Below are 13,310 nucleotides of genomic sequence, written 5' to 3' on the forward strand. Positions count from 1 at the left end.
ACAGGGGGATCTCCAGGAAACCAAGGAATAATCTCCAAAGCACTGTGAGACCTAAAGAAGCAAACCCTTCCTGAGACAGCTAACACCACTGAGCTACTCAGTTACAAGTAAAGCTGTTCTGGTGCACTCTCTCACTTGCAGAATTAACCCTCTCCCCAGGATTCTGCAAGCAAAACCAAAATGAGCTGAAAATAGAAGTATTGAGTATCTTTTAAAAATTGTCAACTAAAAGTTCAGCCTCTCTGTTTTCTTAGAGCTATTATGGATGGATTAGCTGAATGAATGGGGTTGCATTTTCCTTTTTTACTCCATGAAGGAAAAAGCAGAGCACCAGAAGCCACTGTGATGGTGCAAGGCACAAGTCCTCTCAGTGTGCTGGAATGCAGGAACTGCCCTGGCACAAGCTCTCAACTACATCCTGCTATAGCCAGGCACCAGCTCTGCTCAGCCTACCCAACAAGTATCTCAGTCCTTGTTATCACTTCTAAAAGCCTCCCTGTTATCTCTGAGCAGAACTAGCTCCCAAGAGCTGGGGTATGCTCAGTAGTTCTCTTGGTGACTAGCAGAGGGCTGAGCGTGATACTCAGCACCAAGTGGCTCCAGCAAATCACCACCTACTTCAGCGTGTCTGCTCTTTACCCTCTCTGAGGCCTATTTACAGTTTGTTTTAGTCTGAATATGTGCTTGCTGGCTGTATTTCTTCACAAACTTCAGCAAGAGGCCCTGAAATGGGAACTAAGCAGATGATGGCAGAAGACAGTAAAACCAATACAGAGATCCTAGGCCACCTCATCAAGTAGCAGAAACTGGCGTAAGGGTATTGATTTCAGCAGAGCTGTGCCAGTTTACACAAGTTAGGGCTTTGACCTAAGTAATTCACTGTAATAAAGATATCCAGATGCTGGAAAACTTCCAGTGAAACCTTCTCCTTTGATCAGGTTGGTTGCCGATCTGTATGAATATCGATATGTATGCATTAACACCATGTCAGGCTGTAAGATTCCATATTTAAGGCAAGTTATAGCTGGATTTCAACTGCTCTGGGTGGATACCTGTGCAACCTGCCAGAGCGAGGTGTTGTCCTTGGCAGGAGTGAATGCTATTCCTGTTCTCTGGTGCATGGGGAAATTTGATCGCTGCTCTTCCCGTCACTTCAGAGCGTGACTGGGAGGGAGGAGGCTGGGGGGGCTGAGATGATGGGTTTCTGTGAACCCACTGGCAAGCAGGTGTGAGGGGGATCATCGGGGTGGGAGCATGGCTGTGGGAATGTGCACACTCAGTCCTGCTTGGGCACTAATCCTTGCAATAACAAGAGGGGGCTTGTTTTGGGGTCCCTGGGCTGTAACCTGTTGATCACTGGTGGTGCTCAGAGCCTGTCTGCAGCTTGCTGGGGAAACCCAGTGTGGCACCATGCAGAGATGCTGGTCCTGCCTGGGTGACTGTGTATGCTGTGCCCTTCATCCCTTCTTCCCCACCCTGGCTGCTGTTTCAGGGCACACCAGGAGGCGTTCTTGCAGCATGTGAGTGCGGGATGCACATGATCTGGGAGCAGCCTGCAAGTCCAAAGGCTACCCTCTGAAGACTATTCAGGTTTGGCTGCCAAGAAAATAAAGCCAGGTCTAGGGCTGTAGGTTTCCCGTGCTTCAGATGGGTCCTTACAAACACTGAGCAGGGTGCTTGGAGGTTACTCAAGTGAGCATGGATTGCTTCCATAGAATATTTCGCCTATTTGGAACCTCCTTCTTACTTCTTTTTACAGAAAGCCCCCTCCCTTTGGAGCAAAGAGTCTGCTTATGTCTAATTTCTTTCAATGGGACTTCAGCATGTGCTCAAGTACTTTGCTGATTTGGGGCCCGAGTCATTAGCTTTGTGGCTGATTACTCAAGTGGATTTTAGGTGAAGAAATGGGAATGCTAACATCCAGTGAAAAGAGTTGAGCCAATGCTCAGACTTAAATTGCAGCCAGCCTCCAAGTGTCAACACAGTCCCATCATGGTTGCTGGGCAGCCTTGGATCCTGGTGTCGCTCCTCACTGCTTCCATCTCCCTGCAGCACCCGGTGTCCTTGCAGCTCAGTGCTTGGTCCCAACAGCAGCCTTCCCCAGCTCCGTTTAACAGCTTATTGGCGTTTGTCAGCTCCGAAATTACAGTCTTAGTGGCTTCACCCACAACAGAGCAAGGAATGCCGCGGAGCTGATTGCATGCACTAGAGGAGCTGATTACCTTCTCAGTGTTTCAAATCATCAGAAATGCAAACAAGCTGGCACTGTAAATATACATAGACTTTAAGGCAACCAGATCAGCAGTGCATACATGTGCTCAGGCCATCACCAATTACCCAAGTTGGTATATTCCGCTCATCGCATCATCATATTTGGATATATCATATAAAAATAAAGGGCTCACAGATAAGGTTGTCTGTTGTGCTGTGGCTCTCAACTTGTTGATTTTTATTATATTTTAAGAGCTAAGTAGGTTATTTTATACATACATTTATGCAGTTCTTACAACTGTAGGTATAGTTAAGGCTGGTGTGTGTCAGCCCCAAGGTGCTGCCTGGCCCTGAGGCAGCAGCATTGTGCCCATCCCCATGCTCTGGCATGCGTTGCCCTGGCTTGCTAGTGGGGATGAGGGATGGTAAAGGGTCGGGGTTGTTTTATTTAGTGATTGATGGATGATTTACAACCAGCTGTGGGGGCTTGGATGCTGGCAAAATGTCAGCATTCAGTGTGATGGGGAAAAAGTGTATTTTTGTCCCAGAAGCCTCAGTTCAGTCTAGCCTGTGTGCTGCCAGCCATATGGGCTGGAGCAGCTCAAGTAGGGCAGAGACTGTGGGGCTTGGGCATGCTTTGCAAGTAGGCATGCTGTGAGCTGAGTGCAGGGGACACTTCTAGCTGAAAAGAGGAATGTCTCTGCACAGCATCAACCCTCTTGAGCTTCCAAACCAGCACATCTTGCATTCTTCATCTATGTTTTCCCAGCTGTGGGCTGTTTGTGTTGAGCACTGCCCTTGGGATGGCACAGCAGGGCTTTGCTGGTGGCTTTGGGTCAGCCCACAGTGTATGTGACTCTGCAGAAAGCACCATGTGTGTGGAAAGCCTCATCTCTCTTGGACAAGGCGGAGATAGGCAGCCAAGAACTGAATGGAAGTGTTGGAATGGAAGGTTACAGGCTCTTTAGGAAAGACAGGCCTGGCAGGCAGGGAGGGGGAGTTGCCCTTTATGTTAGTGATAGGCTGGAGAGTATGGAACTCTGTCTGGGGACTGGTGAGCAGTCAACAGAGAGTTTGTGGGTCAGGGTTAAAGGGAATATAGCTATGGGAGACATTACTGTGGGGATCTGTTACAGACTGCCTGATCAAGGAGAGCCTGTGGATGAAGCACTCCATAGACAGATAGGAAAAGCCTCACGCTCGCAGGCCCTTGTTCTCATGGGTGACTTCAACCACCCTGACATCTGTTGGAACAACGGTACGGCCCGGCACAAGCAATCCAGGAGGTTCCTCGATTGTGTGGAAGACAACTTCCTTCTGCAAGTCAGAGGAGCTGACAAGGAGAGGTGCCATGCTTGACCTCGTGCTCACCAACAGGGAAGGGCTCGTTGGAAATGTGACACTCCAGGGCAGCCTTGGATGCAGCGATCACGAGATGCTCGAATTCGAGATCCTCAGGACAGTGAGAAGAGTGTGCAGCAAGCTCACTGCCCTGGACTTCAAAAGAGCAGACTTTGGCCTCTTCAGGAACCTGCTTAGTAAGGTTCCATGGGATACAGCCCTAGGGGGCAGGGGGGCCCAAGACTCTTGGTTGATATTCCAGGATCACCTAATACAAGCTCAGGAGTGTTGCATCCCAACCAGAAGGAAGTGCAGCAGGCGGGCCAGGAGACCTCCTTGGATGGATAAGGAGATCCTGAGGAAAATTCAAATGAAAAAAAGAGGCTTATAAAAGGTGGAAGCAAGGACAGGTGGCCTGGGAAGAGTACAGGGATGTCGTCCGAGAAGCTAGGGACCAGGTTAGGAAAGCTAAGCCTCAGTTAGAATTAAACTTAGCTAGAGGTATTAAAGATAACAGGAAGGGATTCTACCGGTACATAGCAAATAAAAGACAGACTAGGGAGAATGTAGGCCCCCTCAGGAAGCTCTCAGGAGAACTGGCTACACAGGATTTGGAGAAGGCTGAGGTTCTGAATGACTTCTTTGCCTCGGTCTTCACTGGCAAAGGCTCTGACCAAACCACCCAAGTCTTGGAAGGCAGATGCAGGGACTGTGAGAATGAAGACCTTGCGCCCACTGTAGGAGAGGAACTGGTTTGAGACCATCTTAAAAACGTGAACGTACACAAGTCCATGGGTCCTGATGAGATCCATCCGTGGGTCCTGAAGGAGCTGGAGAATGAAGTTGCTAAGCCGCTGGCCATCATATTTGAGAAATCACAGCAGTCAGGTGAAGTTCCCAATGACTGGAAAAAGGGAAATATAACCCCCATTTTCAAGAAGGGGAACTACAGACCAGTCAGTCTCACCTCTGTGCCTGGCAAAATCTTGGAGCAGATTCTCCTGGAAGGCATGCTAAGGCACATGAAAATCAACAAGGTGCTTGGTGACAGCCAGCATGGCTTCACTAAGGGGAAATCCTGCCTGACCAATTTGGTGGCCTTCTATGATGGGGCTACAGAACTGGTGGACAGGGGTAGAACAGTTGATGTCATCTACCTGGACTTGTGCAAAGCATTCGACACTGTCCCACATGACATCCTTGTCTCTAAATTGGAGAGACATCAATTTGATGGATGGACCACTCGGTGGATAAAGAGCTGGCTGGATGGCCGCACACAAAGAGTTGTGGTCAATGGCTCAATGTCCGGCTGGAGACCAGTAACGAGTGGTGTCCCTCAGGGATCGGTGTTGGGACCGGTCTTGTTCAACATCTTTGTCGCTGACATGGACAGTGGGATTGAGTGCACCCTCAGCAAGTTTGCTGATGACACCAAGCTGCGTGGTTCGGTTGATACGCTGGAGGGAAGGAATGCCATCCAGAGGGACCTCGACACAATTGTGAGGTGGGCTGATGCCAACCTTATGAGGTTTAACCATGTCAAGTGCAAGGTCCTACACCTGGGTCAGGCACAGCTACAGGTTGGGCAGAGAAGAGATTCAGAGCAGCCCTGTGGAGAAGGACTTGGGGGTGTTGGTTGATGAGAAAATGAACATGAGCCAGCTTCAGTGTGCGCTTGCAGCCCAGAAAGACAACCAAATCCTGGGCTGCATCAAAAGGAGTGTAACCAGCAGGTCGAAGGAGGTGATCCTGCCCCTCTACTCTGCTCTTGTGAGACCTCACCTGGAGTATTGTGTGCAGTTCTGGTGTCCTCAATGTAAAAAGGACATGGAACTGTTGGAACAAGTCCCGAGAAGGGCCACAAGGATGATCAGGGGACTGGAGCACCTCCCGTATGAAGATAGGCTGAGAAAGTTGGGGCTGTTCAGCCTGGAGAAGAGAAGGCTGCGTGGAGACCTCATAGCAGCCTTCCAGTATCTGAAGGGGGCCTATAGGGATGCTGGGGAGGGACTCTTCGTTAGGGACTGTAATGATAGGACAAGGGGTAATGGGTTCAAACTTAAACAGGGGAAGTTTAGATTGGATACAAGGAGGAAATTCTTTCCTGTTAGGGTGGTGAGGCGCTGGAATGGGTTGCCCAGGGAGGTTGTGAATGCTCCATCCCTGGCAGTGTTCAAGACCAGGTTGGATGAGGCCTTGGGTGATATGGTTTAGCGTGAGGTGTCTCTGCCCACGGCAGGGGAGTTGGAACTAGATGATCTTAAGGTCCTTTCCAACCCTAATGATTTTATGATTCTATGAAGGAGGCTTGTGTTAGTCTGGGGGCTCCTGGTGATGCCCTTGTGTACAAGAAACAATGGACAGTTAAAAACCAAACAATGACATTTCAGTGAACAGTTTGGTTTTGAGTGTGAGCAATTTTAAAGATTTTCCCAAATTACTTCATAAGAGATGAAGGGAATAAACTGAATGTAACACTGAATAGCCTCAAAAGGAGTCAGTGTTTTGCTTCAAACACATGTGTGCACACTCACACAAACCTGTGCAGATGTTCTGACCTTTAGAAGAAACTAAACAGGCACAAAAATCAGCTAATCTGAAATGAAGGGATGGTTTTGCTGTTGCCAAAGAGGCTGCAAAGTGTTGCTTCACTCAAGCTGTTATCTCTTCTCCCTCTCTCAGGTCTTGCTCGTGTTGTGCTGTCTCTGCACCTTAGTGTTGGGAGTATCACGTCTGTAATCTGGAGATAACCTTTGCGCCTCTGGCTGTGTCTGCCCGTCCATCCTGGGGGATATTTGTCCTCATTTATTCCTTTTGCATTTAGGATCACTGTGCTTCACTGTGCTGACACAACCTGAGTTTGTGAGTGTGTAGGCTCCCACAGATTTAGTGTTTTGAGCCTGCGCTAAAACATACTTTACTACATGCCTTCCTCTTCCTATGCATGTGCTTGTCTGACAGAGAGGCACTTCATCCCACATAACCCTGTTGTAACCCTGCTGGTTTCATGGGGAGCTCCTGAGGCTCAGGGGCACTTTGAGCCGCTTTGGTGCTGGTGTTTGCTCCCCCCTGGAAAGGCACCACACTGGTGCCCGCTCCCCAGCTCTTTGCTGGGTGCAGAGCCCTTCCTAGCACAGCGGCATGGCTCTGTGGGCTGCCGAGAGGTGAACAATAGCCCCCCGAGGCAAGAAGGTGGGAGATGAAAAGAAACTTTGATGAGAGAAATGAAAGGGCAGGGAGAGGAAGGGGGCGTAGAGCAACGTTGTCAGGAGGTGCTTGAAGCTCCCAGAGAGAAAGTGGGAGTAATACCATGGGTGAGTGCAGGCTGGTGGGTTTTAAGGAGATGCTGATGGATGGGAGCAGTGAAGGTGCTGGGAGCAGGCCTGTGGCTGCCTGGCCACAGTCACAGTGTGGAGCAGTTTGGGTTAGGAGCACGTCATGACCAGTCAACCCAGCCCAATGTCCCTTCCTGCTGCTTTTGAAGCATCTGCCTCAGCACAGACAGCTCCTTCTCAGCTGGCAAGTCTCTGAGAGCTGTCACTCAGTGAGGAAGAGCTAAAGGTGGGTTGATAGAGAGGTTGTACCTGTGGACTGCACCCCTCTTCAGCCCAGCTGCCGAGGAGCCCTGTTAGGATGAGACGAGTCACAGCTGAGGTGTGGTCACAAGATAAATAAGGACCCAAGTGTACTGTAGGAGGCTCCAGCTAGCTGCTGTGGTACTCAGGGTTGCAAGCAGCTTCAGAGATGTGATGATGACTGTGTGTAGGACTGAAGCACCTACCTGTAGTAAGTGAATGTTTGCAGAAGCTGCCATTGGATTGGGAAATCTGGGTGTCTGATAACATTGCAGAGTTGTGCAACAGGGCTTCTGATTCGTTGAAGTGCATGAAGAGAGCAGCACTTTGCCTTAATGGCTCTGATCTCATCCCTTGAGGTGGTAGGGTCATGAGAAAATCCATTGTGTCTGCCTTTCCCCTTGGGTACCACATTGTTTTTTCCCTTGTTGCTTCGCAGCAAAGATGATGCAGGCAGGGACAGAGCTGGTGTGCTGCTGCAGAGACTGAGGGCCTGTATTGAGTACTTCAGGGAGGATGGTGCTAAGGCTGGGCTGGGGAGAGGAGGGAGCAGTTGGCTGACCTCCTGCACATGTCCTCCACTTCTCCTCTTTAATCTCCTGAGTCCCAGACTCATTCCCTTTTATCCACTCCCATTTCTGGGGAGAGTGATCTTGTGTTAGTACATGATGGACCAGTCCTCTTGTTTGTGCTTTTGCCATGAACCTGGAGCTTTGAGAACACACCTAGAAATGTCATCCAAAAATAATGAGATTAATGATCCTCTCCCACAAGTAAGACTTTTGCTTTCCTAGAGAGCTGGATGGAAACCAGCAATAAAAACTCTTTACCAGGGGGCAGGAAAACTTGTTTCCTGCTAGCAGATAGCAGGTTTTAGCCCTGCCAGAAGCCCTCATGTTCTGTTGTATCCCTATCCAGGAGCAGTCCCCTCTTTTGGTTAACATTTGACTTTTGGCAAACAGCAGAGCAGTGGCTCTGGGAGATGCTGATGGCTTTCCTGCTGATGCACGGGGAAATGTGTCCCAGAGAGGCAATGTCAGCGTTGTTCTGGCAGAGGGACTTTTCCCACTTTCCTCGTTCACTATTTACCTTTCTGGAGCAGGTGAGGGAGATGTTTTCCTTCCCTGCTCTGCATAGTGGGTTTTGCTGGAGGTTTCTAATGGGTCTGGATAGGGTCTCTGCCCTGCTTCTCCTCCATAACAGATAACTCTCCAGTTCACTTACCTATACTCTTATTGGTATCTTTCATTTACTGGAAGTCTTTGTATTTACCAGGAACACTGAGATTTATGCAGGACAATGTCAGATTATAGGTAATAAATTTAACAAGAGTTTTTTTGTTACCAGCAACTCCTAACCTCTGTAAATTCAGTGATGATTTAGCTGTAAATGGTTGGCTGTAGCCAAGAGATATGAAATGAGAAGCTGATATTGGAGGCTGGCTAAGTGCAATGCAGGTTCGTTCCTGTTCCCAGAAATGGGGCTTTCTTGTGGACAAATTGGCACAAGACTGTAGCTTTTAAATGGGAAAACCAGGCTTTAGAAATGAATAATTTCCTATTAACAAGGAAGGTCCTGTACTCCTGCATGCCTGCTGGGAAGGAAAGCAGTGCAGGGGAGATGTGTGTGCCTGACCCCTGCAATATTTGGCATCACCTATGTTATGCAGGCAGGGAGCGTATTGTGCTCAGAACACTGGGTCTTCCCTTGCACTCTTTCCTTGGTCGTTCTCTCCCGCAGTGGCAGTTCTAATGCAGAGCCCCAGTGCTGCTGATTGCTGACCTCCAGAGGCTGGTGGGAGAAAACCTCTGTCATCTGCATGGTCAGAGGAGACTTGGGATGCTGGACCCCAGCCTGGGTTGCAGCATGGGCATCAGCAAAATGGGGTGTCTGGACTCAGACTAACACTGCGGCTTATGGATGAATAACTGGGAATGGAGGCATGTAGCCTGGGTGAAGCCCTGAGCAGCTCTCCTTGCTTGAGTGCCCCCCAAAGGGTCTCATTTACTTTGTACCAGCAAGGAGCCTCTTCTCCAGTCTGAGGGCTTGTGTCCTTGAGCCAGAGATGTGCAACCTGGAAAGGGGTCTGGAATGAGCCTTGTGGCATATGTAAGAGAAGTGCCTGTGGAGAGGCAGCCTATGTGTTCAGACTTCATTAGAACAACTTCCTTTGTAATTGAAAAACCTGCCTCACTGCTCTGTTACGCCTTCCTGGTGAAGACCACCACCTTCCCAGGCTGGGCTGTGGTCATCTCCAGTGCAAAGCTGGCAGAGAGGCAGGGGACATAGGATGCCGCTCAGGTGGAGATTACCCTTTTCCCTGCAGTGAAATAAATCTGATTGCAAGTGATGATGTTACACAAGCTGTTATAGCACATGCTTGTTAATGTTCAGAATTGCCCTTGAATAAGTTTCAAGTTTTGGCTGGAAGATCAGAGCAGGCTTAGCTTTCTTTTTCTCCAACCCCAGAATTTTCTGTTGTTTGTCTGTAACCAAGCCCTGGTATTTGTAAATGGAAACAATTAGGTTTCTTTGTTAGCTTTTTAAAAAATAGAAATGTAGGTAACTGTTAAAAGCTGTCTTTGCAGGTTTTGATCAAAAAGCTGTGATTTTGATAAAAAAGCTGTTGCCTGTGTTTCACCTTCCCCCACTGTATCTCCCTTTCCCCCAGTTTCCACAGGCTCAATCAGCACCAGACAGTCACTCATTTAAAGGGAGGAAGAATATTGTGATGTTTGACTGCCTGTTTTGGATTCTGTGAAGGAATTTCATCCCCTCCTGGTTGCCATGTCCCTGGCATCCCTCCCAGATCCGAACTCTCTGGAGGACGGAGGCAGAATTATCTCCAAGTTCTGCAGCTGCCAGATGTTAACCGATGAAACGACAGCCTTGCTGCTTCCCTCTTTGCTCTGGGTAAACCTCTGACTGCCTGCCCTGTTTGAAATGCAATCCTTCCTCAAATCCCCTCCTGCACGGCTCTTGATGTCTCTTGCCAATCAAACCTAGTGAAGACTTACTTCATTCCTCTTCCAAATACTTGTATTAAGAATTACACTTGAATGTAGCTGTGTAAAGTGCCCGGGCATTGTGCGCTGTGGTGTGGAGGGATGAGAGCAGAGAACTGTGCAGTTATCACTGCACAGAGTATATCTTGTGTACTCTCCTTCCTTTCAGAGTAATGACATAGTCTTTCTCCCTTCCTTGTTGATGGCATAAGGTAGAGCTAGGGATGCATAGGTCACTAGTAGGGTTATGATCACGTAGACCCTGGCTGCCAAAGCAGGAAGCTGTGCACAGCAGGAGCCAGGGTGCTGCATCTCATGGTCTTGGCAGCTGGTTCCCCAAGAGGAGCTTGGTAAGGGCAGCCTGAGTCATGTCAAGTGAACCTGTGGCATTCAAACTGCCACAGGAGCTGCTGGGGCAGTTTAAATGTGTACCTGGGGTATACGAAGGGGTAGCTTTGTAAGGACTTTGTTGAGACGCAGGTTTCTCTTGCAAGCAGCCAAATGAGCAAGGCAAAACTTGCTGGGTGAGGTTTAGTGCCTAATGCAGTTAGGTTATGGGGGTGAAGCAGGTCCTTCTGGCCTTTGCATCTATCCATCTGTGGGATTTGATGACAAATAACATCAGGCAGGCTACAGTGCCTGCAGTGGCATTCACTTGTTTGTGCATATGGGTTGTAGATTTGATTGAATATTCCTGGCCTTCCCTTTACCTGGGGAAGAATTTGCGTGATTTTGCCATGTCTGTGCTTGTGTGGTGTGCTCTGTGCAAGGGTGCAGGACACACGCTCTTGTCCTTGAGTGCAATCATCCATGTAATTACCCTGTGAGTGATAAGAAAAGGGAAAAAAATTCATATTACCCTCATGATAGTGTTCACAGGACCATTGATTAAGGTGACAATTGGAAATTCATCATGATGTAGTAGGGGAAAAGGGGAACTTTCCTCTGCATGAGAAGGGAATCCAATCCAAAGCAGCCACTGCAAGCCAGCTTTTTGCGCTCTAAGTGATTTCAGTAGAGAAACATCTGAATGAGACCCTGAAACAGCTGATATGTGGTGGGCTGGACCATTCTCCCTCCTTCCTGCTGCTTTGGGTAGTCTTGCACCTTAAACTTCACATCTCTTGTTTGCTTCCAGAAGTAGGAACACAGCTCAGACTGCAACAAGCCAAATACTGTGATAAAGTGGAGCTCTTGTGGCAGGTTCCCCTCCCTGTTTTCTTAAAGCTTCCAAAGATAAATTGCATTTTGCTTCAGGATAACAAAATTTCCTTGGAGGAGAGGCGTATTTTTTTGTAGCTTTTGCATTCGGAACATGAGCAGAGTTTTATTTTAAATCTCCATTGAAAGTGTTTTCCTGTCTGTATTTCGCTTTCTTCCCCATGAATGTTCTGACTTCACAGAGCCAGCAGAGAGCCTGAGACAGAGTGTTTCTGTCACTTATTATAGCTTGCCTTGGCATAAAATTTAATCTTCAGTTTTTCTTTTTTTCTCCTGAAGAAATGAAAGTTGAAGCCAGATTAGAAACAGATAAAAAGAAGTCATCCATCCTCAAAGGAGGCTTTGTTTTTCTCTCTCTCTCTTTTTTTTTTTTTTTGCATTTGCCTTTGTTAATCCTCTGCCTTCAGGGGAACAAAGAGATTCTTCCACCTGGAGAGGCTGGAAAGAAGGAAAAATGTGGAGCAAGCAGCATGCCTGATCTGCGCTTGTATTGTCCTGCAGCCTTGCAACCATCCTGGAAAGCCCAATTAAAGGGAAAACTCAGGAAGCAGAAGTTGCAGCATCTGTGGAATCAAAGTGATGTGGGGTTTTCTTTCCTCCAAAGAGGAGAACCTGCTGATCTTTACCTTGTCCTGCAGAGAAAGGTCATCCTGCCATGCACTGCTAGAGAAGGAAGAGCCTTCCCTGCCCCTATAGCTGGTGGTATTGTGGAGTGGAGAAAGCTGTGGGTCCATTCTATTATATGGTGACTAGCATTGCACTAGAGACTGTCTTAATGCCGCTCTCATCTTTTGTTCAATCATGTGGAGTGATTAATATGCTCTCAGGCACTGAGAGGCTTGAGGCACTTGACTGTCTCCTATTTCTGTACTTAATAAACAGAATATTCCACAAGAAGAACTTGCAATTCATCTTTCACTACTGTGCGGGGAGTTACTCCAAGTCCCAGCTCTGACTGTGCGTCTCTTTTGCCCAGGGAATTAATAGACTCTTCCATAGCTTAGCTCCCTCTGTTCTCACTCTGGTTGCCAAATTAACCTTCATCTCACCTACTTTTTCTTCATGTCTCACTTCAATTTAGTCCTCAAATTGTTCACATGACAAAAGGAGTTGTCCTTCCTACAGCTTCTGCTCTGATAAGATACCTGAGTTTTCTGTGAATGGCTGAAGAAGGGAATATCTTCTCTCCCTCCCTCCCTTTAGTTTCCCTATGGTATTTTAGGTCCAGAAGTCTCCCTGAGGCTACTTCTCCTGGGAGTGCAGTAAGCAGTTTGGACTGCAGTGTGCCAAGTGACTGAGTTGTTGCCCTTGGTGAATACACTAAAGCACTTACTGGTGCTAATTAATGTTATTGCATCATATCACATTTATTTAGACTTTAGTATTGCATAGGCAGTACTGCAGAGGCTGGATGCTGCTCACCAACATCCCCTGTGCTTACTTGTCTCATACGGCTTGTATTGGTTCACAGTAGACAAGTCTGAAACGCTAAAAAATAGAAGGAATCTGCTTTTCTTATCATTTATCAGCTCCTCAGGCTTTGACTGCTGGGAAGATGCTGTAGGTGCATGCTTTTCCTCTGCAATTAATGCACAGGCAAGCTGCTAGCAGGATTAGGGATGTGAGAGCACTGCTGAGGATGGCTTCCTGCGAGAGCACTTGCTGAGGATGTGCTGTGCACAGATCTTCCTGCCCTCTTCACAGACCTGGCTTTGGCTTGGAAAATAAACTGGGAACATTGTGGCTGCTTTAGTGCCTGTGCTTATTCTGGCAAGAGGAGGCCCCTCTGCCTGTGGGTCCGCACTGTGCTGGTGGGGCTGATTCAGTGGAAGGCTTGTTTAACCTTTATGTCTGCTTTGAGATGCTCCTATGTTAGCAAGCAGCTTGCCAGCCCCCCCCCCCACCAAGGGCACCTTCCCAGTGATCCTCCTGGTCTGAGCTGGGCAGTAGCTCTGGG

The 13,310-nt window shown here is 48.2% G+C and overlaps 1 protein-coding gene across 1 annotated transcript in view; it reads right to left on the bottom strand.

The window, feature by feature from the left end:
* Positions 1–8,228, bottom strand: part of ANAPC13 (anaphase promoting complex subunit 13) — a 78,535-nt gene extending 70,307 nt beyond the window's left edge. Inside the window, exon 1 of the mRNA XM_057428992.1 lies at positions 8,225–8,228. The gene's annotated coding sequence lies outside the window, so the exon portion shown is untranslated. The remainder of the gene's footprint in view (positions 1–8,224) is intronic.
* Positions 8,229–13,310: the final 5,082 nt, after the last annotated feature.

This window comes from Pezoporus wallicus, unplaced genomic scaffold (assembly GCF_028554395.1).
Source record: "Pezoporus wallicus isolate ANWC-B61680 ecotype Strahan unplaced genomic scaffold, APGP_CSIRO_Pwel_v1 contig_593, whole genome shotgun sequence".
Lineage (NCBI taxonomy): Eukaryota > Metazoa > Chordata > Aves > Psittaciformes > Psittacidae > Pezoporus > Pezoporus wallicus.